The sequence below is a fragment of the Malus domestica genome, chromosome 16, assembly GCF_042453785.1.
Source record: "Malus domestica chromosome 16, GDT2T_hap1".
NCBI lineage: Eukaryota > Viridiplantae > Streptophyta > Magnoliopsida > Rosales > Rosaceae > Malus > Malus domestica.
This window is the reverse complement of record NC_091676.1, coordinates 28,557,615-28,577,964: the sequence shown is the minus strand read 5'-3', so window position 1 is coordinate 28,577,964 and position 20,350 is coordinate 28,557,615.

Sequence of the window (20,350 nt, the reverse complement as noted above, 5' to 3'; positions counted from 1 at the left end):
ATTGTGTTATTCTTACTGGTTTTGCTAATTTTTGTCTATATTTTTCTGGTACTAATTCTTCTCTTATGACACTCTTTGTAATCCCTGTATCTAACATAGATGTTGTTTGTATCTTATGTTCTTTTGCTAATTCTATTTCACAATTTATGGTAATTAAATAACTATTTTTTGACTTCTTCATACTATAAACAATATTTCCTAATATTTCAGTACTTTCTTGTGATTCTGCTGAATTGATTTCTAATATCCTATAACTATAACACTTTTCACATAATATTGAATATGTATTATAGTATTTATTTGCAACTAATTTACTACACTTATGACGTTTTTCTGGCCAACCTAGATTAATGTATTTATATTCTTCTTCATGTTGCTCTTTTATGAATGCACACATATACTCTTCTAAATCACTATTTGTGCTACTTGAATCTTCAGAATCTAAATCTATCATGTTAATACTCTCTATGTTATAAATACTCTGATTATCACTTAAATCATCTAAACTGTATATTGATTGAATATCCTCATCTTCTTCTAACTTAAACAGCTCCATCAAATGTACTTTTTCTTTCGGTTGTTTACCTAATTTTGGACATTTAGGTTTAATATGTCTAGTCTTTCCACATGAATAACATTTACAGCTACTCTTATCTTTTGGTGCTTTATATTTTCTAATCCAAGGTCTACCACTTCTTTTTCTAAATTGTTTTGGAATATATTTTCTCTTCTTATATGTTCTTGAAGGTCTTATGCTGAAATTCTTGTGTTGTTTGTATGGTTTATATGACTTATATTTCTTTTTTTTATATATTTTCTTATGCTTATTCTTTTTATGGCAACCATACTGTTGTGGTAAATCTATATTTTTACAGCTCATATAAAATTGATTCCTAATTTGTTTCTTAGATTTTATTTGACTACATTCTTGTCTAAGTATATCATATACATGTTGAATTCTAGGTCCTATTGCAATATCATTTTTCTTTGGATGCTTTTGCCATTCATTCCAAATCTTTTCTGCTATTGGTCCTTTTATTTCTGTCATATAACTATCTAATAAATTAATATCACTAATTCTACATGTTCTTCCTAAATATTTAAAGAAATCTGTTGTATACTCAGCTATATACTGTAAATCACAAATTTGTAATTGTTCTAAATTTCTATTTGCCCTTATTTGTTCATGTTCAGTCCTGCCATCTAACCTATTTGAAGGAAATTTTTTGTCCTAGCTAAGAACATGTGAGAACATTTGAACACATATGCAAACTATTAACACATTAAAGTAGGCATGCATTCAAAAACAATTCTAAAACCCATAACTTTCAAGGCCTAGTGAATGGTGAACCATGAGACTCTTTAACAATATTAAAGAGAAGGTAGGATTTAAAGATTCATTACCCTTGAAGCTCATCCTTGTTTACACAAGGGATTCACCCAAGTGGAGGGCCTTCAAGTCACCTCCTAGCTCCTTGGATCTTCCTTGTTATTTTCTTCCTTTTGATGCTCCTTTGCTCATTGAGGATGTGAGGAAAAGATCTCCAAAACACCAAAGGTTTGGTGTCTCTAAGTCTCCACACCAAGGATGAGGTGTGAAGATGAAATGGATGACTTAGAGAAGAAAAGATTGCTAGCTAAATCTTCCCTATGTGGCCGGCCTCATTGTAGAGAGAAAGAGAGAAAATGTTTCACCTCTTTGCCTCAAAGAAAACCCTAATGAGAAAATAGCTATAAAGTTACTACATCACATTTGAGTGGCAAACTTGTAATTAATTCAAGTTTGCATCCACTCACCCTTATGGCCGGGCTTGTCATTGTTATTGGGCTAATTGCCCATTTTGTTTTAGTTGTCATACAACTTAAACATAATGGGCTTTGTGGGCCAAAACACTTTTGGGCCCCGAAACCCAAAACCAACTTAACAGCCGAATACGAACCTTTCGTAAAATTAATTAACTAATTAATTAATCTTGACCATTTTGAATTAAACCATTTAATTGCATATCCATTTCATTTATATTTCTTCACTTCCATCCTTACTCGGTGTACGATCTATTAGGTTCCAATTAGCGAGGCAGTGGGCGATTGTTACTCTTAACGATTGATTGTGAATTGAAACAACATTTCAATTCTCCCTTTGTTGAAGATTAGTGTTTGCTAATCTTCAGGGCTTCCACAAACCATGAGTGACACCTAGCAGCATGTCATGGCTACCCAAGCTAAATAGAATTGGTTGGAGAACCTATCCAATTACAATTTCAATGCAATACGGTCATTCTCTAATACAATACTCTTAATCACATTGTTTGAGTGATAGTTTGTTTCATGTCTACTATCCAATGTAATACTTATCTATATGATTCAATTGAATATGATTTGGAACATACTTCCTAAGTCATATTCGTATGCTTTGGCCAAAGACTTCCGAATCATATCTTAGAGTATTCTCCTTCCACTATGGAAGGTTAGAGATCCCTTGTTGTGCATTCATATGCCTACATGACTAGATAGCTTGACCCCAACAATGTCGTGGACACTCTCGATGGAATGCCTTTGACATGATCAAAGATCAAGGACCTAACCATTAGACATCTATGATGCCTTAGGTCAAATGACTACTTTGCATATTGTAACTTACGAGTTCTTACATGACATGTATGTTCAAACTCTCTTTTGATCGTTGTTCAGTGTACTTGATTACTCTTTCAAGCACCTATGTGTTCGTCTTAGTGTCCAACACTAAATGACTTGAGACTAGTCATACTCATGCTTGAGTTGACATAACACATACTAACCTTAGCGGATTGTCAATGCCCAATTGGCAATCCTATGGCTAGGAACTTTTTAGGAATGAACATAAGAGAAAGGTCTCGTTAATCTAACTTACTTAAATCACTTCTCTCTTAGATCAAATACATTCCTTGGATTCCCTTATTGCTTAAACACATGATACAATAAATAGTGATTAACAATAAGCTTTGCCTTTCATTAAACATATAATAGTTTAATACAATAAGTATTCCAAAAGCTATTACATCAAATGAGTGGCTTTGTGGGCATACTTCCAACAATCTCCCACTTGCACTCAAAGCCACCTTCCCATGTATCTAACACCCATCTTTTCCATATGGCGGTCAAGTTGGATTTGAGACATTGGCTTTGTCAGTGGGTCTCTACGTTATCTGCTGAGGCAACTTTGAGGATGTTGACTTTCCCATCGGCAGCATATCTTCTAATGATATTAAAGCGCCTGTCAAAATGCTTGTTCTTTTGATGAGCCCTGGGTTCCTTGGCTTGAGCTATCGCCCTATTATTATCATAGTACAAAGTTACTAGTGATGTAATGGTTGGAACCATTCCAAGTTCAGTGATGAACTTCTTCATCCAGAACGCTTCTTTGCCGGCTTCAGCTGCAGCGACATATTCTGCCTCTGTCGTGGAATCAGCAATTACATCTTGTTTCTTGCTTTTCCAGCTAACAGCCCCACCATTCAGAGTGAATACATATCCGAAGTTGGAACTTCTATCATCGACGTCAGATTGGAAATCTGTGTTTGTATAGGCTTCCACTCGCAACTCTGTTGCTCCTCCATAAACGAGGAACATGTCCTTAGTTCTTCTTAAGTACTTAAGGACCGTCTTGACTTGCTCACAGCATATGCGATATCAGGCCTTGTGCATATTATGGCATACATGAGACTTCCTATGGCGGAAGCATAAGGAATAGCACTCATCTGCCATATCTCTTCAGGAGTTTTAGGTCCCATGGACTTCGAAAGGTGAATTCCATGTCTCACAGGAAGAAGACCTTTCTTAGATTGTTCCATCTGGAACCTACTCAGCACCTTATCTATGTACATAAATTGGGATAATCCAATTAATTTTCTGGATCTATCACGATAGAGCTTTATCCCAAGTACATAAGATGCATCTCCTAAATCTTTCATGTGGAAGGTTTTGGACAACCACACTTTTATAGAAGAAAGTACTGCAGTGTCATTCCCGAATAGTAATATTTCATCCACATATAACACTAGGAATACTACTGCATCCCTAACGACTTTTTGATAAACACAATTGTCGTCTTCATTTTGAGTAAAACCAAACGTTTTGATTTCAGTATCGAAATGAATGTTCCAGCTCCTGGAGGCTTGCTTAAGTCCATAAATGGACCTCTGAAGCTTGCATACCTTAGTCTTTTCAGACTTGGACACGAAACCTTCGGGTTGAGTCATATAGAGCTCTTCCTCTAGGTAGCCGTTCAGAAAGGCCGTCTTCACGTCCATTTGCCATATCTCATAATCATGGTACGCATCTATAGCAAGCAAAATTCGAATGGACTTAATCATGGCTACAGGAGAGAAGGTTTCTTCATAGTCAATCCCTTCTCGTTGCCTGTAACCCTTGGCTACTAGTCTAGCCTTATAAGTCTCCACGTTCTCATCAATGCCTATCTTCCTCTTGAAGACCCATTTGTTTCCAACAGGTACTATACCTTCTGGAGGGTCTACAAGAGTCCAGACCTGATTTTGATACATGGAATCCATCTCGGATTTCATGGCCTCTTGCCATCTCTTTGAATCAATGTCGGACATTGCTTCAGTGTAGTCTCTAGGGTCTTCCTTTGTGTCATTGTCACCTAGAAGGTGCAATTCCCCAAAGTCATTATCTAAGCCATACCTCTTAGGTGGCTTGCTAACCCTTTCAGATCTACGTGGAGCCAGGGGTTCAGGAATAGGGTTATCAACTTGTCGAGTGCTTGTTTGTGGTTCATCATTAATCTCATTAATTTCCATCCTTTTACTTATAGTTCATTTGAGAACAAATTCGTCCTCTAGTAACTTAGCAGTTCTGGCAACAAAAACTTTTTAGTCATCAGGATGGTAGAACTCATATCCCATAGTTTCTCTAGGATATCCCACAAAATAGCACCTAACTGATCTCGCTTCAAGCTTAGTAGCTTCAAGCTTGACATATGCTTCACAACCCCAAATCTTAACGTGATTAAGACTTGGCTTTCTTCCATGCCATATCTCATAGGGCGTCTGTGAAACTGACTTGGAAGGTACTTTATTAAGCAAGTAAGCTGCTGTATATAGAGCGTATCGCCAGAATGTTACTAGTAGATCGACGGAACTCATCATAGAACGAACCATGTTCATCAAGGTTTGATTTCTCCTTTTAGAAACTCCATTGAGTTGTGGAGTTCCTGGTGGAGTCCACTGTGATATTATTCCACACTCTTTGAGATAATCTAGGAACTCAGTGCTTAGATACTCTCCCCCTCAATCTGATCTTAGGATCTTTATCTATTTCCCAGTTTGCTTCTCAACTTCATTCTTAAATTCTTTGAACCTTTCAAAGGATTCTGACTTGTACTTCATAAGATACACATAGCCAAACCGAGAGTGATCGTCGGTGAATGTGATATAGTAGGAGAAGCCTCCTCTCGATGTAGTAGACATAGGCCCACATACGTCAGTGTGGATTAACCCTAGAATTTCAGTGGCACGCTCTCCTTTCCCAGTGAATGGAGATTTGGTCATCTTCTCTTTTAAGCAACATTCACAAGTACCCATTTGGTCATTACCTAATGGGCGGAAATATCCGTCTTTCGACATCTTGTGAATCTTATCAAGGTTCACATGTCCAAGTTTAAGATGCCACATCTTTTCTCGGTTAACTTCTTCTCTAGCCCTTTTGGGTTTTGAGGTATTCCCGCTTTCAATACAGTGCATCCCACTGCTTGTCTCTAGGTGAAAAAGTCCCTCTATCATATTACCATGAGAGATAATACGACCGTTCAAGTATAAAGTGCAACTCATTTTGTCAAACAATACTGAGTGCCCATCTCGTAAAAGCTTAGAGATAGAAATCAAATTCTTTATACATGAAGGAAAATATAAACAATTTTTAAGTTCCAAGACTACCCCAGAGGGCAGTTTAAGCATGTAGGTGCCTATTGCTTTAACAGAGATCTTAGTGCCGTTCCCAACTCGCACAATCATCTCCTTATTGCGCAATGTCCTGCTCCCTGTTAGTCCCTGCAACGAATTGCAGATATGTTGACTAGCGCCTGAATCAAATATCCAGGAATTGGAGCTCATTGTAAAAGCATTCTCTATGACAGAAATAGTCCCTTCAAAAGTTCTTGTCATAAGGCTCGCAATGCGCACCCTGTATTTCTTCTTCCAACGTTCATCCTTTCCACAATGAAAGCATGTTCCTTTGGATTTTCTTGCCTCCTTCTTATGCAACCTTTTCCTTGTGATTGCATTCTCACTCCCACTGTCCTTTTTGAAACCTTGTTCAAACTTACAGCACATGTTAATCATCTCGGTAAAAGTAAGATTGAATCTATTCACTTTATAGTTTACAATAAACTTAGTGAAATCATCTGAGAGAGATGCAAGGAAAAAATCTTGGGCCATTTTCCCATCGATGGAAGTTCCTAAACTTTCAAGATCTTGAAATATCCTTTCCATCTTTTGTCCATGTTTATGAACCGATTGAAGGGAAAACCATGAGATTTCATGTGGGATTTCTAGTGACTAGCATGCATATACAATTCAAAATTTATATACGAAAGCAACGGAAGCATGTTATCAATTAATATCAAAGCAATAGTCATGCAAATCCCCTTCAAGATGCATAGGTTTATGTAAGATGCATTGATAGGAGCATATTTATGCGACTTAGTTGGCTTGTTCTTAAGCATTTATGTTGTTTTTCTTTAGTTATTTTAGTGTTTAAAGTCATTTTCGTGCAATTTCAGGTTTAGAGACGAAGTATGCAAAGAAGTGCAAAATGGAGCATTTTAGAGCAAAATTGAGCTGGAATGGAGTGTATGCTAATGGAGCACAAGGAATGGACGAATTTGAAGGTCAAAGGATCTTAAGAAATGAAGAAATGAAAGTGAAGAACAAAGAATTCAAATTTGGAAACCAAAGTTTCTAAAGTTGGAAGTTTCTATTCTTGGAGGTTTCCATTTTCGAGAGTTTCTATTCTTGGCTTTGGGCTTTTAGATGACCTAAACCCTAATTCCTTGTGGACCCTAACCCAAGCTGCACCTAGGCCTCTAGAATATCTGATTTCCTTGCCTTGCAAGGCATTCTAGAAGGCCCATCTCTAAACCCTAACCCTAGCCGCACCTTAGGCCTTATTCCCACTAAAAATCTGATTGTTTTAACCTAATTTCTGGTGGATTTGGGCTTCTAGAAACCCTAATCTGATTACCCTAGGGTTTTGGATGCCTATATATACTCATTATAACCCCTAGATCAGATCATCATTTCCCATACACAATCATTCACGCCAGAAATCTGCCCTTGATTTCTGCCGCACCTTTCTATCACCAAAGTCCCAAAATTCTGCCCAAAATCATCCCTAGCCGTACCCCCATCAACCCTAAACCTTTCCATACCATTCCCCATCCTATCTACACCACAAATAACCCCAAAAACCTGTTCTAAAGTTCTCTGCCGCAGCAAGGAGGAAGGAGAATTCGTTGATGAGCTTGCTGCCAAGTTGGAGCGTTCTAGGTGTTTTCTTTCTTTGGATTTTAATTTCTAAATTTATGTATCTTTACTTTGCGAGTATGAGCAACTAAACCCCCCCTTGGCTAGGGGGGATTCGAAATACATGTTTATGCTTGTGATATGATTTGATTACTTCTAATTGCGTTTCATAAGTTGTGAATTCAATTTACTTATCTATGTGAATTACATTGATTTGTGTGTGTTGGTTGAGAGTGCACGCTTAATTATCATGCATAAATTGAATGCTAGGATATAAGGAAATTTCACCTAATTGTTATGGACTTATATTCACAAGTAGTAAAGGTTGATGATCTCAATCGCATTAAGTAAATTCTTGGCATAAGTTTCATGCAATCATAGTAACAAGTGCTTCGTCAATGCTTATGGTTTTCATAGAACTTAATGATTCTTGCTTGTATCTCTATTATGCAATCATGTAGGGGACTTGTGGGGAATGCTTTGGGTTGTCGTATGCAATCATCCAATTCAATAACGTTAGGAAAATCTGAAGGTTAATTTAAGCGGACCTAATTAACTTGGGGCGTTGAGAATTCATGGTTTATTGAAAAGCAATTGGAAATCGTTTTATATGCAAGTGTAACATGTGTGGAGATGAACCCCTTAGCTAGCCTTCCATTCACCCATTTAAATCAAATTCGTTTTTACAATCTGTTCGTTTTACAAAGTTTTGTTTTGTTTTCAATTTCGTCCAAAATCAATCCCCCTTTTCTTTGTTGAGTCATATTAGTTAGAAGTCAAGTTAGTTGTGTTTTTAAGTGTTTTGAGTCAAGTTAAAACCTAATTTCGTCCAAGTTTGTGTCTAGTGTTCAAAACTGCCCAGATTGTGTTTTTAAGGCAGTTTTGAGTGTTTTGGTGCTGTTTTGAGTGTTTTGGTTTGTTTTGGTATTTTAAAGTTTAGTTTTGCATTCTTTGAGTCTAGTTTAGTGTTTTAAACTTGTTTTTATGTATTTGAGTCAGTTTTCAAGTGATTTTACAATCCCTCCTAATCCCCGACCTAGAACGATCCCTACTTACATACTTACTACAATTGATAAAAAGAGAGTTAATTTGAGTGCTAGTTAATTTTCACATCATGCATCAAAAACAAATTTATATAAGAACAAAGTTTAGGAGTAGTTTTATACCTCTTGATCTAGATCTTAGACCAAGGATGGACCACCTCCAAGCCCTTTGCTCCTTGAACTCCTTGAGCCTAACCTCCCTCCTTGCCTCCTCCACTTTGTTTAGAATGAGTGCTCCTAGGTTCTCTTCAAGTTTCCAAAATTGAAAACCTCTAAAGATCCTCACCCACTAGTGTAGTAAGAAGGATGAAGGAATAACCAAAGGGGTGAAAAGATGATTAGCTAAATCCCCCTATGGTGGCCGGCCCTTTAAGTGTTAGAGAGATATTTTTTTCTTTTTCTCTTTTGTTCTTTTAACACTTCAAAAAACCTTAATGAAACATTTGCTATAAAGTTCCTTTTATAGCCAAAAAGAAACAAGTCAGCATTTGACCTTTCTCTCCCTCCTTTGGCCGGCCCCTTTGTGTTGTTTGGGCTTTGGGCTTTTATTTATTTCAAGTCATCCAATGCTTGAATAAAAGCCCAATGGGTTTAGGCCCAATTAAACCCGAACATTTCTTTAAGCCCAAAACGATCTAATATCGCTTTTATGATTTCTTTAGACTTTCTAATTAATCACAACACTTAATTAATCCAATTAATTATTTCCATCATCCATTAATTACTCACTACAAGAGTGTATTGGTGAACAATCGTTTTAGGTTCTAATTAGCAAGGCAGTGAGGTGATTGGCACCAATCCAATTGATTATATTTAATCCAATCACTTAGTGAATTAAAACTTACTTTTAATTCACCTTCTTCTTTGACGACTACATTTAATCATCTAGAAGAACTCACAAGCCATGCGTGACATCTAACCATATATCATGGCTACCCAAGCTAATGTAGAAGTTGTTCGGAGAACCTATTCAGTTGGAATTACAATGTAATTCGATCCTTGTCTAAAACAATACTCTCAATCACATCACTAGGGTATGGATATATTATGTCAAACCCCTAATGTGATTATTCCTTCTTATATGATTCAATTGATTCGTATAGGAACGCTTTCCTTTATTACCCTCGATACTTCGGCCGAAGATTCCAGAATCATATCTTAGAGTATTCATCCTCTCTTAACGAGGATTAGAGATTCCTTGTTGTGCATTCACTTGCCTTCATGACTAAGTGGCTTAACCCCGACTATGCCGTGGACACCCGCGGATGGAGTGACTTTGACATAATCAAAGATCAAGTACTTAACCACAAGACAACGATGATGCCTCAGGTCAAAGGACTACTTACATTATTCCAACCATTAGAGTTACTTGCTTGACATGTGAGTAGACCTCCATGCAAGTACTCTCGTTCGATTGTGTTCAGTGAACTCATTCCCTTAATGAGCACCTACATACTTGTCATAGTGTCACTACACGAATGGGATGAGACCTTCCATCCTTCTAATTGAAGCGGACATAGTATGTACCGGTCTATGCATTGTCAGTATCCTTCCGACAATCCTATGACCAGGAACCTTTTGAACATGATGGTTATGTGAAGAAGGTTTCTGTAGTCTAACTTCATTAGATTACTTCTTCAATCGATCCATTGTCCATGGATTCACTATTTAGGACATATATCGTTTATAGAGATAGTCCTAAATAATATCTTTGCCATTTGATATATAAGAGTCATCTATACATCCATTTATTGTCCTGAAAGGTTTCTTCCAAAGATTGACTTTTAGGGCATATTTCCAACACCGATGTCCCCTTTGCTATTTTGGCATTCAATAGACTACAAACATTTGAGAATCGTACATTACTAGTCTCAATATCATGCATCTTATGCAAACTTTCAACCATGGCACAAGAAGTGTCCATGTGCTCATTTTGCTTCATAAGCTCCTCACTAAGTGAAGTGCGGATTAAGCATTTGGCTTGTAAGTCATCCTCATGGTGTCTATCAGAATTTTGACACTCCTCCTTTGAAGCTAGTTTCGTAGGAGGTACATGAGGAGGGGATTGCTTAAGCACATACAATATGTCTTTCACCTTTGAGACATTCTCAATGTGGCGATACCAAGCAAGGAAACGTTGGCCCCTAAGGCCCCTTTTGTCAAGTATAATAGTGGGTGTAATTTTAGGCATGTCGTTAACTACATAACATAACAGAAATCGTATTAGATTATTGTTTTAAAACTACTTGATTGGGTCTTAAATCAAATAGTACCACCCACTATTTTTGGCAAATTCCACATCCCTCAATGGAATTCGAGAATTGTGTTGAACTCTTAGCGGGGTATGGGAGACTCACCATTACCAAGCCCACCTCACGATGATACGATGTTGGTTAGCAAAAATAATGATGAGAGAATAACGCTTTAGTCATTTACAACTCTTGTAATTACCCATCTAATTTGGCCTCTAGAGAATGATGCCTCACAATGATATGATGTCGGCACCATTGCACTTAGTTAAGTTATTCCCACCATACTAGTTCGTGTAAGGGTTCAAGAATAGCCTCACAATGATATGATGTCGGCCATCCTCGTTGCCTACCTCACTACATCATGTATGTATATATGGACTCCTCCTGAATGTAAGCACATACTTTGAACTCCCCCATGATAGGGTGAAAACGTTGTAGGAGTCACAAACGATTGGAGCCCATCATGGTGGAAGGCCTACAAAGAGATGTTCAAAACATCTCTCGCTTATCAACTTAATATTCGTTTTGTTGAGGGAGTAGTGTTGGGCTACATCAATTTTATTTTAATCTTATTAAAAGAACTTGGGCCTATCACAACCATTGGTCCAAGTTAATATGATTTAGTAGTATATAATACTCCCACTATTTCGATGAAACAAGCGAGACTATATGGAACTACTAACGAATGCTTTGCATCCTCATATGGACTATATAGTCATATTAGGTCTTAGGATATTATGAACCGTTTGATTTGATCCAACACGAGCCTTGTGTTGGACCTTGGGTTTAAGGTAGATAGTTGTTGATTTTAGTTACGTGTTTAATCTAATTAAACCGTTATTTACTATTGGGCGTTGGACCCAACTATTCCAATTTGCATACATATAAACAAAAAGGAATACATGAAATAAAGAGAAGGGCTTATTCCCTTTTACAACACATTTGATGGACTTATGTCCATTTGCAACAATTTGAACTAATCAAATTACATTCAAATCTAAACTACTAAACCCAAACATTCATAATGTAAAGCGGCCAATCACATAGCTCAATTATCGAGGCCTTTGGTTCATAATCACCCTTTTCTTAATCAATCACATTAACTAAGAAAGCATCTTAAACAATTGGTTTTCGGATTCATAGAATTGATTTAAATGGAACTAATTGAAAGAAAATCCAATTCTCATTAAAGAGGCAAAACCATTTTGTTCTCATCTTATTTGGGCCAAAAACAATGACCTCAACAATTGGGTCATTATTCAATAAACATAAACTTTTGGGGTCACTTTGTAAAAACACAAAAGTCCACAACTTCATGTAATTACAACTAGAACCCAAAATTTTTAAGAATAACAAAAATATCAATAAAGGAACAAAACAATTTATCCTTTAGAGTTTTTGGGCCTTAACGTAAAAACGTAAACTTTTGGGCCAAAATACAAAAACACAAAAGTATCAAAACTTTATGTAATTGCATAAAGGGCCCAAAAATATCCCCACTAGGGGTGGCCGGTTTTTAGAGGTGAAAAGGAGTGAAAGGGTTTTATGCAAGTGGAATAGGTGGGTGAGGATAAAGGTGAATGGGATGGGTTGTAAGAAAAATGTTTTGTGAAACATTAATAGCATTTATCATCCTCACCAATAATCCATCACCCATAAAAAATAAACCAAAACTTTATGAAAAACACCAAACACTTTGAATCAAAATTCCAAACCTTTTTGTTCTTGGTAAGAAACTCAAGAACATTGAAGAACACACATGAAAACTCATAAGAGCTCCATGAATGTTTTCACTCATTAAAACTCAAATTTTCACAACACAAAAGAGGGTTAATATCCTAGGGTACTTAGGGGTTCCAAAAGTCACTTTAAAACCATTTTAACAAGACAAACATGAACCCAAAAATCCACCCTTTGGATTTGGCCGAATTTCCCAACATACTTGGCACCAAATTTTCGTTCCAATATTCATGCTTAAATGAACTACATCTACAACATTTGAGATGCTAAATTTTCAAGCAAAATTTATATTCAAAAGCAAGAACAAAGCTTGTAACATTTACAACATTTAAATCACAAATCATGAAAATCACAAAACCCAAAAGGATTCACTATAAACTAGACCTAGGCTCTGATACCACTTGAAGAAATTTTTTTGTCCTAGCTAAGAACATGTGAGAACATTTGAACTCATATGCAAACTATTAACACATTAAAGTAGGCATGCATTAAAAAACAATTCTAAAACCCATGACTTTCAAAGTAGTCTTTTAAGCTAGTTTCATGTGTTTTCAGGTTTTAAGGGCATATTACATAAAATGATGCAAATTGGAGCATTTTAGAGCAAAATTGAGCTGGAATGGAGTGTATGCATATGGAGCACAAGGAATGGACGAGTTTGAAGGTCAAAGGAGCCTAAGAGATGAAGAAATGAAAGTGAAGAACAAAGAATGCAGAAGTGGAAACCAAAGTTTCTAAAGTTGGAAGTTTCTATTCTCGGAGGTTTCCATTTTTGAGAGTTTCTATTCTTGGCTTTGGGCTTTTAGATGACCTATCCTCATCCTCTTAGACTTGGGCCGCACCTTTCCCCTTTCTAGAAACCCTTTGCCTTGCCTTGCAAGGCATTCTAGAAGGCCCATCCTTTACCCTATCCATCCAGCCGCACCCTAGGCCTTTTCCCATTAAAAATCTGATTGTTTTAACCTAGTTTCTGATGGATTTGGGCTTCTAGAAACCCTAATCTGATTTGCTAGGGTTTTTAAGTGCCTATATATACTCATTAAACCTTTTGGCCAAAGGTACCACCTCCCATATTCATCATTCATCACAGAAATTCGTCCATACACACCCTAGGCAGCAAAACACCCCAGAAACACCATTCTAGCGCCCAGAAAATACAACAGCCGCTCCACCTTCTCCCACCCTCTTTGCCGAGTTCTCCACCACTTTCCAACCATCAAACACTCTTCCACACTCACCCTACACCCCTTGTCGTGCCTCTACACCCCCCAAAATCCATTCTACATCATCAAAACAGTCCAGAAACCTTCAACAACCAATCTGCCGCAAGCAAGGAAAAGGGATAGTTTCACTCAATTGTTTAGCTCTTCGTTCTGAGTTGTTGAACAATTTTAGGTGTATTCTATCTTATATTTCAATGTCTAATTCATTTAATATTTGTTTTGCTTTAAGTATGATTGGCTAATTTCGTTTTGGCTAAGGGTGTATTCAAAACCATGATTATATATGTGAAATAAGTTGATTACGTCCAGTTATCGTTGCATAAGTCGTGAATACAATTTGCTTAACCGTTTGATTTTGAACTTATTCTTGTATGTTGATTGAGAGTGCACGCTTAATTTGCATGCTTGAATTTGGTGCTAGGATATAAGTTTGTTTCACCTAATCGTTATATTCACAAGTAGTGAAGGTCGCTAGTCACGATCGTGTTAAGTAGATTCCTGGCAAGAATATCATGCTTTTCATAGTTACAAATGCCTTGTCGATGCTTATGATTTCCACGGAACGTAATGATTCTAAATTGTGTCTTTATCATGCTATTCATATAGAGAACTTGTTAGGAATAATTTGTTTGTTATGCATATTCATCCAATTCAATGATTGTAGGGAAATCTGAAGGTTAATTTAAGCGGACCTAATTAACTTGGAGTATCGAGGTTCATAACTTATTAAATTGATAACAGGAAATCGATTTACGTTGCATGTATTTCATGTGTGGAGAAGAACCCCTTAGCTATTCCATCATCCATTGATTCATCACAATTTTGTCTTACAATCTGTTTTCTTTACAATCTGCCCATTTAATTTAATTTCGTCCAAACACAATCCCCCCATATTTTGTTGAGTCTTAGTCAATCAAATCTGTTTTATTTTGTGTTTTTAAGCAATTGGAGTCATAAACACTTTCAAATTCGTCCAAATCAAGTTCTAGTTTCTATTTGAGTCAATTTGATTGTTTTAGGCAGTTTTGAGTGTTTCAAATCTGTTTTGAGTCATAGTAGTCTTGTTAGAGTCTTTAAGTTTAGTTTTTGTGTTTCTAAATCAATTTATATTATATTAGCACCCCTAGTTAATCCCAGGTTAGAACGATCCCTACTTACATCATTACTACAATTGTCAAAAATAGGGTTTAATTTGTGTGTCAACATAATTTTCACATCAACTTTTGGCGCCGTTGCCGGGGATTAGCAAAGTTGCTAATCCCTTGTCTTGAGTCTTGTTTAAATTGTTTAGTTTTCTGTTTTGTTTTTAAAGTTTGCACCGTGTGTGTGTGTTTTGTTTTTGTGCCGTGTATAGGCACCTTATTTCCTTACTTGTGCCGAGTCTATTAAGTTGGTTACTAACCTTGTTTGCTCTTGTGTGCAGGTACTAGTTTATGAACCGTAGCTCGCAACCTGTTCGTGAGCATATCTTCGACTTTGACGGTGATTTTGAGAGGACTTTGAGAAGGAACAAGAAATTGCAAGAGTCTAATCCTCCTAGTCCCGAACCTGAATTAGAAGAGCAAGAAGTTGAGGTTGAAGAGGAGGCCACGGTAAGGTTTGAAGAGGAAGTACCAACCATGGCAGCAGAAAATCGAACCATCAATGAGCTTTCTGCCTCGGGTTTGGCCAATGCAACCCCTCTTTGCATCTAATACCCTAGGGCAGCCCTTGAGAAGACCGATGAATTTGAGTTGAAGTTAAGTTTGCTACATCATATACCCAAGTTCCATGGGTTATCAATGGAGGACCCCAATAAGCATTTAAAGGAGTTCGAAGTAGTATGCTCAAGTATGACACCGGTGAACGTGGACAACAACATATTGAAGATGAAGGCTTTTCCCTTTTCTTTGTTGGAGAAGGCCAAGGATTGATTGTATGAGTTGGCTCCCGGAACTGTCACATCATGGGAGAGTATGAAGCGAGCCTTTTTAGACAAGTTCTTTCCGACATCACGAGTCATTCTTCTTCGCAAGAAGATTAGTGGAATTAAGCAAAGCCAAGGTGAATCTTTTCCAACTTATTATGAACGTTTTAAAACTCTTGTTGCTTCATGTCCACAACACCAAATGAACGAAGAGCTACTTCTTCAATATTTTTACGAAGGTCTTTTACCACTTGAATGGCAAATGTTGGATGCATCCGCGGGAGGAGCTCTAGTGGACAAGACACCTAGGGATGCCAAAACTCTCATTGCTAATCGAGCACTCAATGCACAACAATATGAAGGTGTTGGGCAAAGAGACACCCCACGTCCACATCATGTAAATGAGGTAAGTTCTATTTCTGAGTTACAATCCCAAATGGCTAACCTTACGTCTATGTTATTGCAGTTTGTTGAATGCCCCAAAACGCAAGGAACTACAATTTGTGGTGTATGCTCCATTCAAGGACACCAATCTGATCAATGCCCTCAATTAATTGAGAATGGAGGGTGGGAATCTGCCAATGCTGTGGTTTATGGGAATCAAAACCAACCAAGGGGTGATCCTTTCTCCAATACATACAATCAGGGATGGCGTGACCACTCCAATTTTAGATGGAGAGATGCACCACAATATGCCCAACAAAGTGGATTTCGACAACCCCCAGGTTTCCTTCCAAGGCCAATGGCACCACAACCACCTCCTCAAGCACAATCATCCCAAACCAACCCAGGTACGTCTATGAATGACGATCAAACATATCAGTTACTAACCACAATGGTACAAGGAATGCAGAACCAAGCAAAGGAGGTTAATGAGCTAAAGAAGCAAATGGGCCAAATGGCCGAATTTTTGGGACAATTTCGTGAAAATGGTAAGTTACCAAGCACTACAGTGGTCAATCCCAAGGGTGGTTTCGAATCTGCACAAGCTATCACACTAAGAAGTGGAAAAGAAGTGGGAAACAAGAAAAGATTGGAGCTTGAGGTTAGAAGATACATTGTGGGCTTATAGGACCGCCTACAAAACACCCATAGGAATGTCCCCCTTTCGGCTTGTGTATGGCAAACCATGTCACTTACCTGTGGAGTTGGAGCACAAGGCTCATTGGGCCGTGAGGAAGTTCAACATGGATGTAGATGAGGCGGGAATTCATCATAAGCTTCAATTGAATGAACTTGAGGAAATACGGAATGAAGCTTACGAGAATGCTCGACTTTACAAGGAAAAGACGAAGGCCTTTCATGACCAGATGATTCGCACCAAGTCCTTCTCTGTTGGACAAAAAGTGTTGTTGTTTAATTCTCGTCTTCGTCTATTTCCGGGTAAGTTACGTTCACGTTGGATTGGACCCTTTGTTATTACTAATGTTTTTCCTCATGGCGCAGTCCAAGTTCGTAGCTTGAAAATAGGTCAAGAGTTCAAGGTGAATGGGCATCGCTTGAAGCCTTACTAAGAGAGCTTTGTAGAACATGATGTGGAGGAGACAACCCACTATGCCGTGGGTTCCCATGAAGGTTGATCAATGTGGCATCGTTCGGCTGCAAGACGTTAAAGAAATGGAGCATTTTAGAGCAAAATTGAGCTGGAATGTTGTGTATGCTTATGGAGCACAAGGAATGGATGAGTTTGAAGGTCAAAGGAGCTTAAGAAATGAAGAAATGAAGGTGAAGAACAAAGAATTCGGAATTGGAAACCAAAGTTTCTAAAGTTGGAAGTTTCTATTCTTGGAGGTTTCCATTTTCGAGAGTTTCTATTCGTGGCTTTGGGCTTTTAGATGACCCATCCTTACCCTCTTAGATTGGAGCCGCACCTTCCTAGCCCAATCTTTCTTGAATTTTGACTTGTTAGGCCCTTTCCTTGTGGATTTGGGTTATACACATCCCTTTCTACAACTAAGTGGACCTAAACCCTAGCCCATTGCCTAATCTGATCACCATAACCCTTGCCGCACCTAGCCTTCTAGAATACCTGATTTCCTTGCCTTGCAAGGCATTCTAGAAGGCCCATCTCTAACCCTAGCAAACCAGCCGCACCCTAGGCCTTTTTCCCATTAAAAATCTGGTTGTTTTAACCTAATTTATGATGGATTTGGGTTTTAGAGTCCCTAATCTGATTGCCCTAGGGTTTTGGATGCCTATATATACACATTATAACATCTAGGTGTTGGAAATGTGCCCTAAAGCCAATCATATGATGATACTTTACGGACATTTCACATGTTAAACTAATCTAGTTTAACTATAAAAGGCAAAGATTATTGTTTGAGCCGTCTCATATAAATGTTATATACTTAAACGATAAAGTCCAAGGAATATGTGATTGGGAGAATGCGATCTAATGAAGTTAGATTCATGAGACCATTCTTTCGTAGACACATCCTAAATGTTCCTGATCATAGGATTGCCAATTGGGCATTGACAGTCCGTTAAGATCAGTACGTACTGTGTCTTCTCTCAGGGAGAGTGACTAGTCTCGAGTCATTGGTGTGTGTGACATCAAGACAAGTACGTAGGTGCTCAATAGAGAATGAGTTCACTGAACACAATCAACGAAGAGTTCTCATATTCATGTCACATGAGAACTCATGGTTGGGATAATGCAAAGTAGTCCTTTGACCTGAGGCATCGTTGTTGTCTTGTGGTTAAGTCCTTGATCTTTGATTATGTCAAATGTCATTCCATTGGAGTGTCCACGGCATCGTTGGGGTTAAGCCACTTAGCCATGGAGGCAAGTGAATGCGCAACAAGGGATCTCTAACCTTCAAACTGTTTGAGGGAGAATACTCTATGATATGATTTAGAATCTCTGGCCAGAGTATGAATGAGATTTAGGAATGCGTTCCAAATCACATTCAAGGTAATCATATAAGCACACGAATCACATTGGATAGTAGACATGAATAAATAAACTATCAAACCAAACAATGTGGTCAAGAGTATTGTATTAGAGAAAGACCGTATTGCATTTGTAATCCTAAACTGAATAGGTTCTCCACCTCTTCTGATTAGCTTGGGTAACCATGATATGCTGCTAGGTGTCACTCTTGGTTTGTGGAAGCCCTAAACGTGTATAATCACTAAAGGGAGAATTGAAAGTAAGTTTCAATTCACAATCGATTTGAAAGAGTTTGAATCGCCCACTGCCACGCTAAAAGGAACCTAATGGATCGTACACCGTGTAAGGTGGAGATTGAAGAAACAATGGAGATGAGTAAGAATAATTAAATGGTTTAATTATTTATGGCAAGGATTAATTAATATGTTAATTAATCAAACGAATAAGTTCGTTAAAGACCTCGGGATAGTTTTGGACGTTTAGGCCCAATGGGCTTCGAACGTCAAGCCCATTGACTTAAGTTGTATGACAACTTAATTCACAAAAGCCCAAAAGCCCAAACAACACCCTAAGGCCGGCCATATGGTTAAGGGTAGTGAACTTGGACTTATTTACAAGTTTGCCACTCAAATGAATAAAGGTATAAATATGACTTGATAGCCAAAATTCATTAAGGGTTTGTTTTGGAGAAAATTGGAGAGAACATGTCTCTCCATTTCTCTCTAAAGAGGTCGGCCCCCTTGGAGGGTGCATCTAGCAATCCCACTACTCCAAGGTCACTCATTTCTTCTCCAATCTCTCCTTGGTGAAGAAACTTAGAGGTTCTCAATTTTGGGAACTTGGAGAAACCTTTTCATCCATCCAAATCCATAGATTTAAGATGCAAGGAATGAAGGCCCTCTCTTTGGGTGATTAGCCTTTGCTTATGCAAAGAGGAATCTACAAAGGTATAAATCTCAACTCACTTTGTTTTGAGTTGATTAATGGTTCACCAATCTACTAGGCTTTGAATTTCATGGGTAATGTTTTGTTTTTGAATGCATGCAAGCATGATTCCGCCTTTTAATTGTTAATTGCATGCTATAGATGTTATTCAAATGAACATGTTTTCACAAAATCATCCTTCACTAGGCCGGACAACCATCTGCATATCCATTCTACACCACCAGAAAACCTAGTTCTACAACCTGCCGCACCCCTCCACCATTCTTGCCGAGCTTTCCACCACCTTCCACCCATCAAACACTCATCCACACTCACCCTTCACCCCTTGCCGTGCCTCTACACCCCCCAAAATCCATTCTACATCATCAAAATAGCCCAGGAAGTATCACAACCCAATATGCCGCAAGCAAGGAAAGGGGACAGATTCTCTACAATTGTTTGGCTCTTCATTCTGAGTTGTTGAACGATTTTAGGTGTTTTCTATCTTATATTTCAATGTCTAATTCATGTAATCTTTGTTTTGCTTTAAGTATGATTGGCTAAATTCGTTTTGGCTAAGGGTGGATTCAAAACCATGATTATATATGTGAAATAAGTTGATTACTTTCAGTTATCGTTGCATAAGTCGTGAATACAATTTGCTTAACCGTTTGATTTAGAACTTATTCTTGTATGTTGATTGAGAGTGCACGCTTAATTTGCATGCTTGAATTTGGTGCTAGGATATGAGTTTGTTTCACCTAATCGTTATGAATTTATATTCGCAAGTAGTGAAGGTCACTAGTCACGATCGTGTTAAGTAGATTCCTGGCAAGAGTATCATGC